Here is a 16,194-nt window from a genome sequence, read left to right as displayed (position 1 = left end):
AATGGGTGTTTCAAATTCATGGTAATGATTCATATTTCGTTTACTCTTCCACGATCTGCACGATGAAACTGTCAATCTCTCCAAAATCTATTTTTTTCCTCTTTTTTTAAAATCGAAGTGTAGTTGATTTACAGTGTTGTATTAGTTTCAGGTGTACAGCAAAGTGATTCAGTTATACATATATATCTATATACTCTTTTTCAGAGTCTCTTCCATTACAGGTTATTACAGAATATTGAGTAGAGTTCCCTGTGCTATACAGTAGGTCCTTGTTGGTTATCTATTTTATATATAGTAGTGTGTACCTGCTAATCTCAAACTCCTAATTTATCCCTCCCCCCGTATCAAATCTTAAGATAATTCCAGGAGTCCCAGAGTACAGCGTTTCTTCTTATCTGTATCCGCCTTTCTGTCTGCAAAGCCACTGATCATAGTCCCTCATGCCTCGAGCTGGTGCCCACCATGATGTTGCTGTGTCCTCTGACGCCTCGAAGGACCTCAGTGGTCTGAGGCTGCAAATCCCTGACGTTACAAAGCGTGGCTGTTCCTCAGAGGACCAAAGCCATGATTTGCTCCTGACAATGGTTAAGGGGAATCCCTACTTGGTCTCCTAGACCCCAAATCAATTCTGCTTGTGTGTCCCAATCTCCAGCTCCTTGTGCCAGCAGTTTCATTGACTTCTGGCTAGAGCCCTTCTCTTCTTAGGCCAGAGACACATTCATGGGACCACATCAAGGCCAAGGCCGCCTCCCCATCATACCCCGAGTGCCCCATCTTTGCTGTAGGGAGCGGCAATGGGAGTAGAGACACCCAAATTTATCACTGGCAAGAATTTACAATGCGGGGGGCACGTTTAGTAATATTCCAGAATATTCCAGAAGTAACTGGATTGAGAGAAAAACCCTTGTGGTAAATAGAAAGGCCCAATGGAAAGTGTCCTCACTTCATGGGATGCCAAAGGAGAAAGAAGGTCCCAACTTTAATTAGGGGCACATTTGAATATCTTCATTCTGAACAAGACAGGAAGAGGCTCAGGTGAGCCCGGAGGGATTTCCAGCCAAAACCTGGCTAATCTCCAGTTAAACAGGCCCATTATCTCTCCCTCCCCAGGAGAAAGTCAGGCAGAACTGATTTGATTAACAGTAGATTAACCTCTCTAACACAGCCGTCCTGGGTTTTACACCTGTCACTTTAGTATGACAATTTATATTTATTCAAAAAGCCATGAGACAGTAAATTAAACATTGCCCTAATTAGAAAAGTGTCATATGTTACAGTGGGGAAGCCACCTGATCTAATTTTCTAACAGGGCCTGTGCAAAGAACGTGTTGGTGTGGCATTAGCAGAAGCCCTGTAAACACCAACACTCTGGGGAGGAGAAAAACCCGGGCTGCTGATGCTACATCTTGGTTTTTGAGAGGAGAAATTCAGAATTCAATTCAAGGAGCATCTATTATGGTCCTGTGAACTGCCTGGCAATGCACCGTGGTACTCAGCTGGGAACCAGAGTGGGACCCCTGCCCTTAGTGACTTCAGAATCCAGTAGGAAAGACAGGCAAGGAGTGAGGCAGTTTTGATTCAGTTTGGGTTAAGAGTAAATACTCGGTGCTGTGAAGGCTAAAAAAGCCCACCTAGTTAATGCAGCCTTGGGGGAAAGGTGACCAAGAGATTATCCTGGAAAGGAATGACATCTAAAATGGTATCTGAAGGTTATAGAGCAGTTTTCCAGGCTTAAAGGAGTGAGGAGGAAACAGAACTTGCAAAATACTGATAATGAAGCAATACCTGGTATATTCCGGCACTCCTTGGTTAGTAATAAGTAGCAAAATATGCATAGGGAGATAAGAGCGTCCAGGGAGGTGAGAGTCAGGTCATGAAAAGCTATGATGCCATATCAAGAAACACACTTTTAAAAAATTGAGTTGCCACCTACATAGGGCAAAGCATATAAATCTAGGCATATCGCTTGATGAGTTTGGATGTACATGTGCATCCATGGAAATAACACTCCAGTCAACATACAGAACAGTTTCAGCTCTTGATTCTAGCCTTATGGTGGTCAATATCCCCCAGGGTTACACCTCAGCTCTCTATCACTGAATATTATGTTTGCCTGTCTTTGAACTTCATATATGTGGGATAATGAGACATACACGTTTTAGGTCTGACTTCTTTTGTTCAATATTCTCCCAGTAACGAGGTTTTCTTGTTGTGTTTAGTTCTATCTTTTTTTTTTTTTTTTGAGGTATGCGGGCCTCTCACTGTTGTGGCCTCTCCCGTTGCGGAGCACAGGCTCCGGACGCGCAGGCTTAGCGGCCATGGCTCACGGGCCCAGCCGCTCCGCGGCATGTGGGATCTTCCCAGACCGGGTCACGAACCCACGTCCCCTGCATCGGCAGGCGGACTCTCAACCACTGCGCCACCAGGGAAGCCCTAGTTCTATCTTTATTGCTGTGCATCATCCCATTTTTTGAATGCGTCACAATGTATCCATCCCTTTCTACTGTGGGTGAACATTAGGGTTACTAACAGGGTCACATATTCTAAATAATGCTGTGATAAACATTCTCACACATGTTCTTTGGAGGACACTAGTGTTCATTTCTGTTGGGTGTATACCCAGGAGTGAAATCGTGTCAGGGGTATGTCAGGGTGTGGGTTAAGGCTACTAAGAACCTTCGCATACATTGTCCCATTCACTCAAGAACATTTCTAGAATACGTACTCTGTGCTGGGTGTACAGCAGTCAACAACACAGCACCCTACCCTCTTGATGCTTGCTGGTATAACCTCAATGGACTATATAAGCCCCAAATCATGGCTGAAGAAAGTTTGCCATCATAATGCCTCCAAGAGTCGAGAATAATGATGGAAATACTTATAATTGACATTTGCCCTATCAGTCTGCCTGAACTCTTTAAGAAAAGCTAAGGTGTGGAGAACTAGTCATCTATTATTACTCAACAATAAGAGAGAAGGATTTTAGGGGAAAAAAATCTGATGGAAACACATTGCCCACCACATTGCCTCTGGGTATGGTGTGTGACCACCTTGTTCACCTCCCAGGGAGAGTGTGACATACACAGTCCCTAATGGGATGGACTCAGAGCTATTGGGATGTGACTCAGAATTGGCCATAATTCCTGGAAACCGGAAGTGAAACCAGAGCGTAGTGTATGGTGTGAGAGGGCCATCTGGCCCTCCCATGATGGTCATGCTCTCAATCGGGTGCATCAGCTTCTCTTAACAGCTTTTCAACTTGCTTCCAAGCTGGAATCCTGTGGCGGAGGCAGGATGCTGGACCAAGCCCGGTCCCTCATTCCCATGTAAGAAGCTGGCTTATCCACTGTACCTAGTTCCCTGGCTACATTTTCCTAAGAGTACTCTCAACAAATCCTGGGTTTTGAGCTCTTGGACCAGGTTTTGAAGGCTATTTCTAGAGCTAGGAACTTAACAAGGGAAAAGGAAACAAAGAAGAAGTAATATTCTTACCATTTTGAAGAGGAAAACAAACAAAAATTTTATATACATGATAAACCAAGCAAGAACTTCTGGGGCGGGGGGGGGGGGGGGGGGTCACATAAATTCCAAGGGTTAAATAGAAACTTAAGATGCTACAGCCTGTTTGGCATCTCAGGAAAAATCTGAGCCACTACCAGCCTGAACCTCCATCCGTCAGAAAAATGGGGGGCAAATGAAATGTATCCTCTGAAAATACTAGTGATGCATTGTGAGACCCCAAAACCTTTTACTCTTTGATCCAATAATTCTGCTTTTAGGATATACAAATGTACAGAATATTCACTGTAGTATCATTTATGATAGAAATAAACCAGGGGAAAAGTATGTATTCAAAATAGGCGAAAGGTTAAATAAATTATCAAGTGTTCATGTGGTAGACTATTACAAACGGTGAAAATTATTTTAGGAAATATGCTTAGTACATACTTACGATATAAATTTAATTGATGAAAAAGCAATATACAGACGTTTACATATTAAGCGTGGTAAATCAGTTTCATTCTTCGTGTCATCACCAACTGGTTGCTAATAGCTGTTTGGAATTCTGCATTGGAAAAGATTCTGAGGTCCTGTGTGCTCTCAGCAGAAATGATTAGCAAGGTCTGTGTGGGCAGAAGAAGGGAGAATATCTCACCTTTGCCAGCAATTTGCTATGCCAGGTTTATTCAGAATAATTTAAACTATGACACATGCAATATGCATTCACACACATGAGTATGTTCATGCAGACAAGGGGAAAAATAATTGAGCAAAAATAAAGTAAACTCTGTTGATCAGCAGAAAAGCGTGACTTTGTTTACTTATGTGATAAGGTGGGTAAGGATTTCTGGAGCTTCCACCTTAATGATTCCTTGGATTAAATAAAGTCACATTGAAATACAAACAGATTTCACGTCCACTAGAAAGGTGACCATTCAAAAGCAGGCGATGATGAGTTTGTGGAGGTGGAGACATGGGGACCCTTATATGTTGCTGGTGGGGATGCAAAGTGATACAGCCCCTTTGCAAAACAGTTTGGCCATTTCTTGAAAAGTTAAGGGTAAATTTATCAGATGACTCAGAAATTCTATGCCCAGAGAAATGAAAGCATGTAACTAACACACAAATGTTCTTAGGAGCATAGTGTATAATAACACCAAACTGGAAACAGTTTGAATGTCCATCATTGGGTGAATTGAGAGACAAAATGTGGTCTCTCCATACAATGGACTATTATTCAGCCTTGAAAAGGGATGAGGTACTGATACCTGCCTCAACGTGGATGGCCCTTAGTAACATTTTGCAAAACGAGAGAAGCCAGACACAAAAGTCCACATATTGTATGATTCCAAGTATATGAAATTCTTCATAAAAGACATATCTATATATAGAGAAAAGAAATCAGCTGTTACCTGAGGTTGGGAAGGAAATGGAGATTAATTATAAAAGAGCATGAAGGATCTTATCGGGTGATGAAAATGCTCTGAAACTGGTTTATGGTGATGGTCCCACAACTCAATAAATTTACTGACAATCATTGAACTGCACAACTACAAAGGGGATATTTATGATGTATAAGTATACCTCAATAATGTTGTTTAAAAGGTATAAATGGAAGGAGAGAGAGGGCGTGCTCCCGACAGGATGCTATCAGTGACTTTCTTGGTAGGATGGTGGAAAATTATTTTCTTATTTACATCTCTCTACGTTTTCCTTGTTTTCATCTGAGTATACCTTTTTTCTTAATAATCAGGGGAAAAACTACCATCCCCTAAACCCCACTCAAACCCCTTTCAGAATCAACAGATCTTTATGATGGAGACCTCCTATCCTCATCTCCATTCCTGCTGGGTGATACAATTGGACCAATGCGCCAAGGGCACCTTGGTGGATGCGCTAAGCGTATCCACATGGATGTTCAAGGCCCTACTCTTGGCAAACATATGATTCTCCTCCTCTAATAACTAGATGAAACATTTTCACCTTTCGAATGCTTATTTTCCAGCTTCCAATTTCCCGGGGCCATGGCCTCCAGCTCTTATATGAAGTGTGCAGTCATGCTTCATGCTTGAGAAAAATCATGCCATTGCTGTGTAAGGTCAAGACTCATGTTTGAATCCTCTAGAGCCCCCAGAGAAATAGCCCTGCCAAGTTTTTCTCGACGTCGCAGATTTCATGTGTTAGAATTGCTTGCAGTGTCTGGCACAATATTTTAAAGCAGTCCTGTAAGTAAAGGCCCTTCCTAAGAAGCAGGCCGTTTTTCTACTTGTGTTGGGAAAATGTCACACAATACACTAGATTCTCACCCTATTACATTTCCAGGTCACTATAGAGAGGAGTTACACCTCAATGAAGTGGGTCAGACATAGGCCATTGTAATGTAGCAAATAGTAACAGGTATTATCACTGAGCTCTTACTGTGTGCCAGGTACTATGTGAAACATTTTATATACAGTATTTTTCATTGTATATACAATGAATATAAAATTTCATTTTGTATACATTATTTTACTAAAGCACTGTTATTATTATCAATAATTCACTTTAGAGGAAATGGGTCAAAGAGAAGAAATGAGTCAGTTAGTGAGGTGCGGAGTCAAATTTAGGACTCAGTTCTGTCTTATTTTGACTTTGGGACAGACAAGACACAAAGTGACCTGGAACCAGGGGACCAGATGGAAAATATAAACTGCTTAGCCATTTGCAACTGAGATAGATGCATACAGCTGGCCCTGGTCATGGTAAAGTCCATTGCAGTAGGATCTAGTGCCGGTAGACAATGATGAAGAAGCAACCACAGTCTCCTCCACCCGAGTGATGTTAAAAATCTCCTCTGCAATATATATGTAACCCTTCTGAAAATACACAGGAGCAACCACTGAGTTGTCTGAAAAACACTGATTTAACTTGCATTACCTTAAATTGATTCGTCTTCAGTTTCTGTCATCAGGCCATTTGGAGACTTTTGATAAAAATTCGTTTCTGTTATTCAATAACAAGAATTAGTACATTTCCTACAAATGAATTCTTGTCCGCTGACACAATTTAATTGCTAACCCTGTGAGATGATTTTCTTTCTGATAAAAGACTGTCCTTGGATGAGCTTGCAGACAGTGTAACTGGAATGGATGGGGCTTCTTAGAGGAAAACAGGACTGAAAAGTGTCCTGTTGAAATGAGGTGTCAGGACATGGGTGAGAATGAAGGCTCAATTTTGAGTTGTGAATGTCCTGAGAGTTCGTCCCCACCTGTCCATATATCCTGGGAAGGTAGGGGGCAGGCACCTGCCCTCGCCCACATTTTTTGTCTTCTCTCCACCTCTGCACTAGCAGATAAATGGGCCATGGTGCAGTGTTAAGACATTAGAAGGATTTTTCTCTTTGGACTTCTGCTTTTCACTGTTGTGTACAGGAAGGATGAATAATGTTGAGACATAATAAAAATGCTTTCAGTCCCCTGAAGCTAGGAAAGCATTTTAATGTAGTGAGTGATGTTGCAAAACCTTCTTTATCAAGAAACACGAAGGAAAAGCTTTTCAAATACTGACTGCATACACAAACCTGCTATGTTAGAGACACCTCCCCAGAGATGGTCAGGAAGGGGCTGGCTTAGAGAACACTGCCCTCATTCCTGTCCCGTAGCTGAGGATTCAAGATGAAGGGGCACAAGGCTTTTCAAGAGCTGGCTCTCACCCCCTCTCCAGCCTCATCTCTTTCCCCAAATTTTACCCCCTAGACAGGATGATGGAATTTCTAGTCCCCAAATGCGCTGTGGCTTCCTGTTTCTGTGCCTTGAGTCTCTGGGGGTCTCCATGCGTCGTGTTCCTTTTTCCTCTTCTTCTGATTCATTCTCATGCTTTGTGACTCATTTCACATTTTCTGCCCTGGAGAAATCATTCTCTAAGGACTCAGTCACAGGGTGTTGTCCTCTTTATATGTACCCATAATCACCTTGCACTTTCTTCTGACAAGTGTTTTACATCAATATATAGCAATATGTCAATATCTCTATATCTATATCTGTATCTGTATCTAATCTTTACACTTCTCTCCCTCTCCTTAAGTGGGGACCAGAGCAATCCATATAAATAACAAAAGGTGGGGAAGTTTTACCGAAAATTATACCTTATACTTAACCCAAGCAAAAAATCACCCAAGCCAAGGAGATTGCAAAAAAAAAAAAAAAAAGAGAGAGAGAGAGAAATTGATTAATAGTAGAATGGTGGTTGCCAGGCACTGGGGGGTTGGGGAAAATGGGGAGATGTTGGTCAAAGGATACATTTATAAGATGAATAAGTCCTGGGGGCCTAATGTACAGCGTGGTAATCATAGTTAATAATAATGTATTATAGACTTGAAATTTGCTGAGAGTAGATCTCAAGAGTTCTCACCCCCACCCCCCGACAAACACACACAAAATGATAACTTTGTGATGGACAGGTTAGTTAGCTTGGCTGTGGCCATCGTTTTATGGTGCATACTTATGTCACATTGTCGTGTTGTATACCTTAAATAAATATAATTTTAATTTGTCAATCATACCTCAGTAAAGCTGCAAAAATTATGTAAAAATTTTAATTCAAGTTGATTCCAAACCAAAGTGTTGAATTCTGAAACCTAGGGCAGCATTTCCGAAATCAGGTGACCATGTTAGAAATGTAGGTGCCAGATGCCTTCACTTATCCTGGTGATAGGAGTGACAGGCCCCCAACTCTCCCATTTATGTGGGGATCTCATCTTTCTGTCCTTTAATGTTTAAATAAAATCATGTCCATCTCCCTATCCAATATAAATTAGGAAACTCAGTCTTCAATGTTCTCTGAATATTTCAAGGGATTCAGAGATGGAGTATTACGCTTTTTAAAATTACTCTTGAAAGGTCCTCATCTAAGCCCCAAATTTCCCAGTAAATATGAATTCCCGCAACTGTAAATTATCCTACCATGGCTGTTTTCAGGGGGTGAAATGGTAAAATGGAAAGAGAATGAGCTTTGAGGTCAACATATTGAATCCAAGGCCAGGCAATTAGGTAAGCTGTTGGCTCAGCAAACTGAGCTAGAAGTCAAAAAACAAAATGGAAAATGGAGATAATGATGGTCTAATTGTACCTCCCCTATAATGTGCTTATCAAGATTAAATGGATCAATATATGTGAAATGTTTAGAACAGCTGTCTGGGCATAGCGAGCACTTAATGCATATTATCTACTGTTACTCTAAGTTAGTGCCACGTGTGTGTTGGGGATGGGAGAACTCAAGATGGAAACACGTTATGAGGAAACAGGAGATAATGGAGTTATACTTACTATTCCAGTATTTAAAGCTTAGCCTAAAATGCTACTGATGAAGTGATTCCTGTATAATGAGAATAGTAAATACTAAAAAGATAATGAACTCAGAACATTCCTCAAAAAAAAAAACCAACTGTTTACTCAGTTATGGTAAATTGCTTATGTAGTTCCTACAGATTATGAATTAATTCTGCTTTCTCAAGCATAGTGCTACATAGGTATGTGTACTTGTATTTTGTGTTGTTTTTCTTTCTATTGTTGAAGATAATGATAGGGATGTAATACTTTTCTTTTTTTTTTTTGCGGCACACGGGCCTCTCACTGTTGTGGCCTCTCCCGTTGCGGAGCACAGGCTCCGGACGCGCAGGCGCAGCGGCCATGGCTCACGGGCCCAGCCGCTCCGCGGCATGTGGGATCTTCCCGGACCGGGGCACGAACCCGTGTCCCCTGCATTGGCAGGCGGACTCTCAACCACTGCACGCCCAGGGAAGCCCGGGATGTAATACTTCTTGAATTAAAACTGTATTTCTGGATGAAGTGGAGAAAACTTATGCACAGCCCTAGCTCATGACTTGAGACACAGAAGGAACTCAATACTGTCTCTTCTTTTCATGTGCTTCATCTGTGAATCTTCTACACCTTGACTTTCCTTGCAGTGCACCTACTGATTCAAAAACTCTGGGGAACGTCCCAACAATCTGTGTTTTCACAAGTCCTCCTGGTGACACTGATGCACTCTCCAGTGAAAGCCTGTATTCTGGGATGGTAATACTGGAAACTATCGATTCCTGAGCCAGAGGAGAAAACATCACCAGAAACAACAGAAATAGGAGGGGCTTTTAACATTGGTAAGTCTACTCAGTGACTACAGTCATCCAAGTCCTGAACTGGGTATAACCAGGAAGGTTATAAAAGAAGGTACCAACCATGAGATGCTATGACATGCAAATGTTTAGGAAAATAATTTTATTATTATTCCAAATTATGAAACCAACACCAGTTATTGTAAAAAATATAAAAATGAGGACATTTTAAAATTGTCTAAATCCTGCCACTGGTGCAAAATAATTTTAAATATTTTGTTCTAGATTCTTTCCTTTCAGTCTTTTCGCTTTTTTTTTTTTTGGCTGTACTGTGAGGCATGTGGGATCTTAGTTCCCTGACCAGGGATCAAACCTGTGTCCTCTGCAGTGGAAGTACAGAGTCTTAACCACTGGACCACCAGGGAAGTCCCTTTCTTTTTTCCTCCTTTCAGTATTACCTCTGTGTGTATAGGTGTAGGTGTGTTTACTCTAAATGATGAGATCAAATTTTATATTGTTTCACATTCCGATTTACTTGCTTGCAGCTGGATCGTTTCTCCATATCATTTTAAGTCAACTTTGAGGTGGGGTTTATATACATAAAATGCGCCCATCTTAAGCATACGTTTCATGAGTTTTGACAAATATGTTCACGCATCTAACCACCACCACAATCAATATCTAGACATTTTCTTCATCACAAAAATTCCAGTTGTGACTCTTGTCAGTAATTCCTGCAGCCCCACCCTGGCTATTAGCTGTCTACTTTTTGTCAGTAGGGATTATGTTTGTCTTTTTTAGAGTTTCATATAAACACATTAATTTAGTTTTTAATCTTCTGTGTCAGCATAATGTTTTAATATTTCTGCGTTTGTCTGCAGTTCATTCCATTTTTATACTGTATAGTATTCCATTGTGTGGACATACCACTATTTGTTTATCCATTCATCTATTGATGGACCATCAGGCTATTTCCGGTATTAGGGTATTATGAATAAAGGTGCCATGAATGTTCACACCCAAGTCTTTGTATGGACATATATTTTCATTTCTTTGGATGAATTTCTAAGAGGGGAATTATTAGGTCATATAGTAAGTTTACATTTCATTGCATAAGAAACCTCAACAACCTTTTCCAAGTGTTATACTATTTTATATTCCCTGGGACTCCCAGTTGCTCCATATCCTTGCCAACAATTGGTGGTGTCATTTTTTTTTTTTTAATTTTAGCTATTCTTATTGATATGGAATGACATGTTATTGTGGTTTAATTTTTCATTTTCCTGGCAGCTAATAATAATGATGACCATTTTTCTTGTGCTTATTGGTCGTTTTTAGATCTTCTTTCATGAAGTGTCTGTTCAAAAATTTTACCTCTGTTTTATTGGGTTACTAATCTTTTTATTGGTAAGTAAGACATATCTATCTATATTCATATATATGTAACAAAGATACATATATATATTCAAATATTTTCAATATTTGTCAATATGACAAGTGTATATATTCATATATACTTCACATTTATTCCCTTAGTTTGTAACTTGCCTTTCATTCTCTTAGAAGTATCTATTAAAGAGCGGAAGAATTTAATTTTTCTGAAGTCCAATATATCATTGTTTTTCATTTATGGTTCATGCTTTTTGTTTCCTAAGAAATCTTGTCAACCCAAGACCATGAAAAATGATCCTATTATTCTTTTAGAAACTTTATAATGTTAGCTTTTAGGTTCTAATGTATGATCCACTTTTAGTTAATTTTTATATAGTGTGAAGTTGATCTCGTTTCATATATACATCCAGTTGTTCCAGTAACATTTACTGAAACTATTGTCCTTTCCCACACTAAATTACCTCAGCACAGTTGTTGAAAATCAATTGATATGCAGTATATTTATGGATACTCTATTTGGTTCCATTGACCTATATACTCACCTTTATGCCAATTTCTATTCTATTTTTACTTCTATTCAGTGCCTTGATTATTGTAGCTTAATAACTCTAAATAGTATAAGTCGTCCAGCTCTGGTCTTCATTTTCTAATTTAGGTTATTCTAGTTTCTTTGAATTTCCACATACATTTTTAGAATCAACCTGTCAATTTCTATGAAAAAATCCCACCAGGGCTGGAGTTATGAAATTGTTGAACCTATAGATTCAAATCCCTTTAAATTTGTTGAGACCTGTTTTATGGTCCAACTTTTCTGGGGCAAGTGTTGGAAAACCATAAGTTAACTCAGCTTTATTCCTGTCATGATCTTTCTGGGTCTTCACTGAATGCCCCAAATAATCACCAAGGACCTTCCATTTTTTCTGATTAAAACTTGAACATCTACCCACACTCTATGATCTCTGGTATTTTTTCTGCTTACAATTTCCTTGTTCTTTGACCAGTCTTTTGTGATGTCCCTGGCCTCATGCTAAGCAAAGACTCAGAGGGACCCCTGTGTAGATATGAGGCATTCTTTTTCAGCATAAATCACTTCCTCTTTCCCTTCTTCTTCTTCTTCTTTTTTAAGAGGATGAAAAGATTTTACTCCCTACTTCTAGCAACTTAATTTGGAAAAAAAATCAGTTTTAGAATAGACTTCTACTTCTCATATTGAAATATACTTATGTTTTATGACTTTTAGAAACATTATATATTTAAGGTACAGAATATGATGTTTTGATAACACATACATTGTGCAATGATTATTAGCGTTATTATCAGTCAAGCTCATTAACATGTCCATAGCCTCACGTGGTTACCTTTCTGTGTGTGTGTGGTGGTGTAGTGAGAACCCTTAACATCTACTCTCTTAGCAAGTTTTGTGTGTCCAATACAATATTATTAACTATAGTCACTATGCTGTGCATTACATCTCTAGAATTTACTCATTCTACAGAACTAAAACTTTACAACCTTTGACCGACAACGTAACTCCCTTCTTTCCAAAACTGTTTTCTCACATATTTAGGCTCATCAGCTTCCTTAAATATTTGTTATCTCCATCTTCTTAAATCATTGAGGCCACTGGAGTCTTTCTGGGTTCTGTCTCCCACACAGACACACCATACCCTATATATTCCTTCTATGGAGAATGGAGAAAACTAGGGCTCAACTCATATTATTCTTCTGTCTAGGTCCCCGGACCTGTGTAATCTATTGTTTGCCATAGTTGTGATACAGATATAGATATATAGTGATATATTTTTTTCATAGTTGTGATATATATAATATACATATTATATTATGTGTATATAATATACATATCATATATATATATATATATACATGTATATATGTATATATTAGTTCCCCAGTGTCATCCAGAACAAGGTTACTTTATTTTTTATGCAGCCTTAAAATGTGGCTATCATCCTCATGGTCACAATATGGTTGCTCTCCCTCAGAGCATTGCAGCAGCATTCCAGAAATAAAGTCAGGGATATGGTTCCTCAATTTTTTCATAAGTATTATTAAAAGCTCTTAAAAGTTATGAATTGGGAATATTGAACATAATTTTACCTTTTATACATTTAGGCAGTTTCCAATATTTAGATAAAATGAACATCTGAGAAATTTGACTTCTTAAAATATCTTTTTCTAAATAGAATTTTCACTACACTCCTCCTCCAAATAAATGATGTTTCCATTGAAAGGATAAAGGCATCCCCCAGATCTCATCAAGAAATTTAAATTACAACTTCTGTAAGAAGAATCTAATCTAATTTAAAAAAAAAAATCTTAATGCAAGAAGGTGTTCCCTGGAATTTTGTTTAAAAAGAGAAGCCAAGGGGTTTTATTTCTCTCTCTCCCATCTCTTCTGCTCTCTTCTCTTTTTCCTCTCACTGTCTTCCTTCTTCCTCTCTTACCCCATCCCTTTTTCTTTAGCATCATTAACAGTTTTATATGCCATTCCTAGCAGGTGATATTTTTTAAACAATAAACACAACAACATTAAATGTTGTTTACATTTTAATTTTGAATTCGAGTTCCATGAAAATATTAAGGTCCTTGAACATAGGAAGCCTAAAATGTATTTTAAAATTTCCATTCTAAATTATATCCCAAAACTTACATTCTAAAAATTTTGGTAAATGTTTATATTTTATTTTTAAAAACTCCTAAAAATGCAGCTGTTATGATCACCATGGTATTGATCTATGTAATGGATTATTGATATATCACTTTAGGAAAAAGGCATGTGTGTACACAATTCCTATGTGTTCTTTAAAGGTGTGTATAGAAAAGATCCCCTAGGGGTTTAATACTTTTATAAATGGGGTTTTTTTTGAAGCTTGGCTCTTAGAAGTAGAAATTTTACCATTGTTCTCATACCAAGAAAAAAGGATAAAGTGGGGTTTTTTTTATGTTTGTTTATTTTTTTCCTTTATGATACCATTAAATGACCCAGAGCAAAGGGGAAAATTCCAGGAGATAGAAATTAGTAGAAGGGTTGCCACTAATGGAAGGACTGTCCCAGTTTTAGTACTGTTGAGTCCCACATTCGGGGATAACCTTTAGTCCTGGCCAAATTGGGCAAATTTATCATTAAATGTCCATGTCCCAGGAAATCACTGAGTCACAGGCAAGCCAGGACAGATGGTCGCTCTAATTTGAGGGGAAAAAAGAGGGCCCCAAATTAATGGAATGTCTATAAGACTTGGATTGGCTCACTGTAGGTTATACTTTGTTTTTTATAGCTTTGATCTCATTCAATCATCACAACTGCCACAACTGCCTTATGATGTGGACATTGTGATTCTACTATATAGGTGAGTATTCATCCCCTGCACCACAATGGATGTTCAAAGGGGAGGCTATTAAACCAAGCAGGGTGAATCACCAAGCATCCCTGGGAGTTTATCTTCTGCTATTAGGAGAAAAAAGTTCTTTCTCTTCTTTGGGACTCCTATGTCCTGATAATGTAAGCTTGGGGCTCTGTGCCTCTGACTTCAGCTCTTGGTAGAAGCCCTCTTAAAAGACAAAAGAGGAATATCAAGACAGAGAGAGATACCAAACTGGGAAGAGGAGGGAAAGTACTAGAGAATATGGGGGAAGAGAGAGAAGCGGAGAAGGAAATTGATGAAATTCAATCCCTAAACTCCATAATGTTAACCACACCCCTGGAATTCCAACCAAGCTCCCCAGATGCTGTTTACTGCTCCTAGCTAAATTGAGGTGCTTTTTTTTTTAACTCTTAGAGATAATCATATCTTCACCAATACGCTGTCTTTATTGGGGAGATCCAGTGTTGGCATCCCCAATCTCTCATTTCTCCTAAGTAGAACCTAAATGTGTGGGAAACATGCTCACACATGCAAGCTTTGATATTGGGATTTATAATAGAAATATATATTTGGTCTTCGTCCTGTTTCTGGCACAGTGCTCCTAAAACCCTTGGAATTTCCTGAGTGATAAGAGTTCATAACAAACCCCTTTCAACCACACCTGAGTTTATGTTAATGAGGTGATATTTGGAATGTACCAAAGGGTGGGGGCTGGTTGCCAGGGGAGCCAACCATGTGATTAGAGGGTTGGAAATTTCAGTCCCACCTGCCCTGACCTCCAGAGAGGAGAGAGGGGCTAGAGGTTGAATTGATCACCAGTGGTCAATGATTCAATCAGTTGTGCTGATATAATAAAGCCTCCACAAAAAATTCAAAAGGATGGGGTTTGGAGAGCTTCCAGATTGGTGAACACGTGGATGTTTGGGGGGAACGGTACCCTCTTTTTCTTTATACCTTGCGCTAGGCCTCTCTTCCATCTGGCTGTTCCCTGAGTTATACACTTTTGTAGCCAGTAAGTAAAATGTTTTTCTGCCTTCTATGAGCTGCTCTCGCAAATTAGTCAAACCCAAGGAGGGGATAGTTGGAACCTCCCATCTACAGCCAGTGGGTCAGATGTATAGGTGACAAACTGGACTTGTGATTGGTATCTGAGGGGGGCGGGCAGTCTTTTCGGACTGTGTAATCCGATGGTATCCCTCAACTTGTGGAATCTGATGCTGTCTCTGGGTAGATAGCAACAACATTGAGTTAACTGTAGGACACCCAGCTGGTGTTGAAGGATTGCTTGGTGCTGTGGGGGGGCAAAAAGCCCACACATGGGGAGCGAGTACAGAATCCTTACGAGGACACACCCTCCACATTTGAATTCTGCTTAGTCTATAAAAATGATATTCAAAATGCCTTAAGGACATTAGGAGAGGCTGCTGTTACTGTCTGAGATAAGCATAGAAAAAGAGGCTTGGGGACTTCCCTGGTGGCGCAGTGGTTAAGAATCCACCTGCCAATGCAGGGGACACGGGTTCGAGCCCTGGTCCGGGAAGATCCCACATGCCACAGAGCAACTAAGCCCAAGCACCACAACTACTGAGCCTGCATTCTAGAGCCCGTGTGCCACAACTACTGAGCCCGCGTACCTAGAGCCCGTGCTCTGCAACAAGAGAAGCCACCACAATGAGAAGCCCTCGCATGCCACAATGAAGAGTAGCCCCCGCTTGCGGCAACTAGAGAAAGCCTGTGCGCAGCAACGAAGACCCAACGCAGCCAAAAAAAAATTAAAAAAAAAAAACTTAATAAAAAAAAAGAATAAGAAAAAGAGGCTTGGCTTTC

Source organism: Monodon monoceros, unplaced genomic scaffold (genome assembly GCF_005190385.1).
Source record: "Monodon monoceros isolate NGI ecotype Baffin Bay Population unplaced genomic scaffold, NGI_Narwhal_1 Super_Scaffold_13, whole genome shotgun sequence".
In the NCBI taxonomy this organism is placed as follows: Eukaryota; Metazoa; Chordata; class Mammalia; order Artiodactyla; family Monodontidae; genus Monodon; species Monodon monoceros.
Note: the sequence above shows the minus strand (reverse complement) of the source record.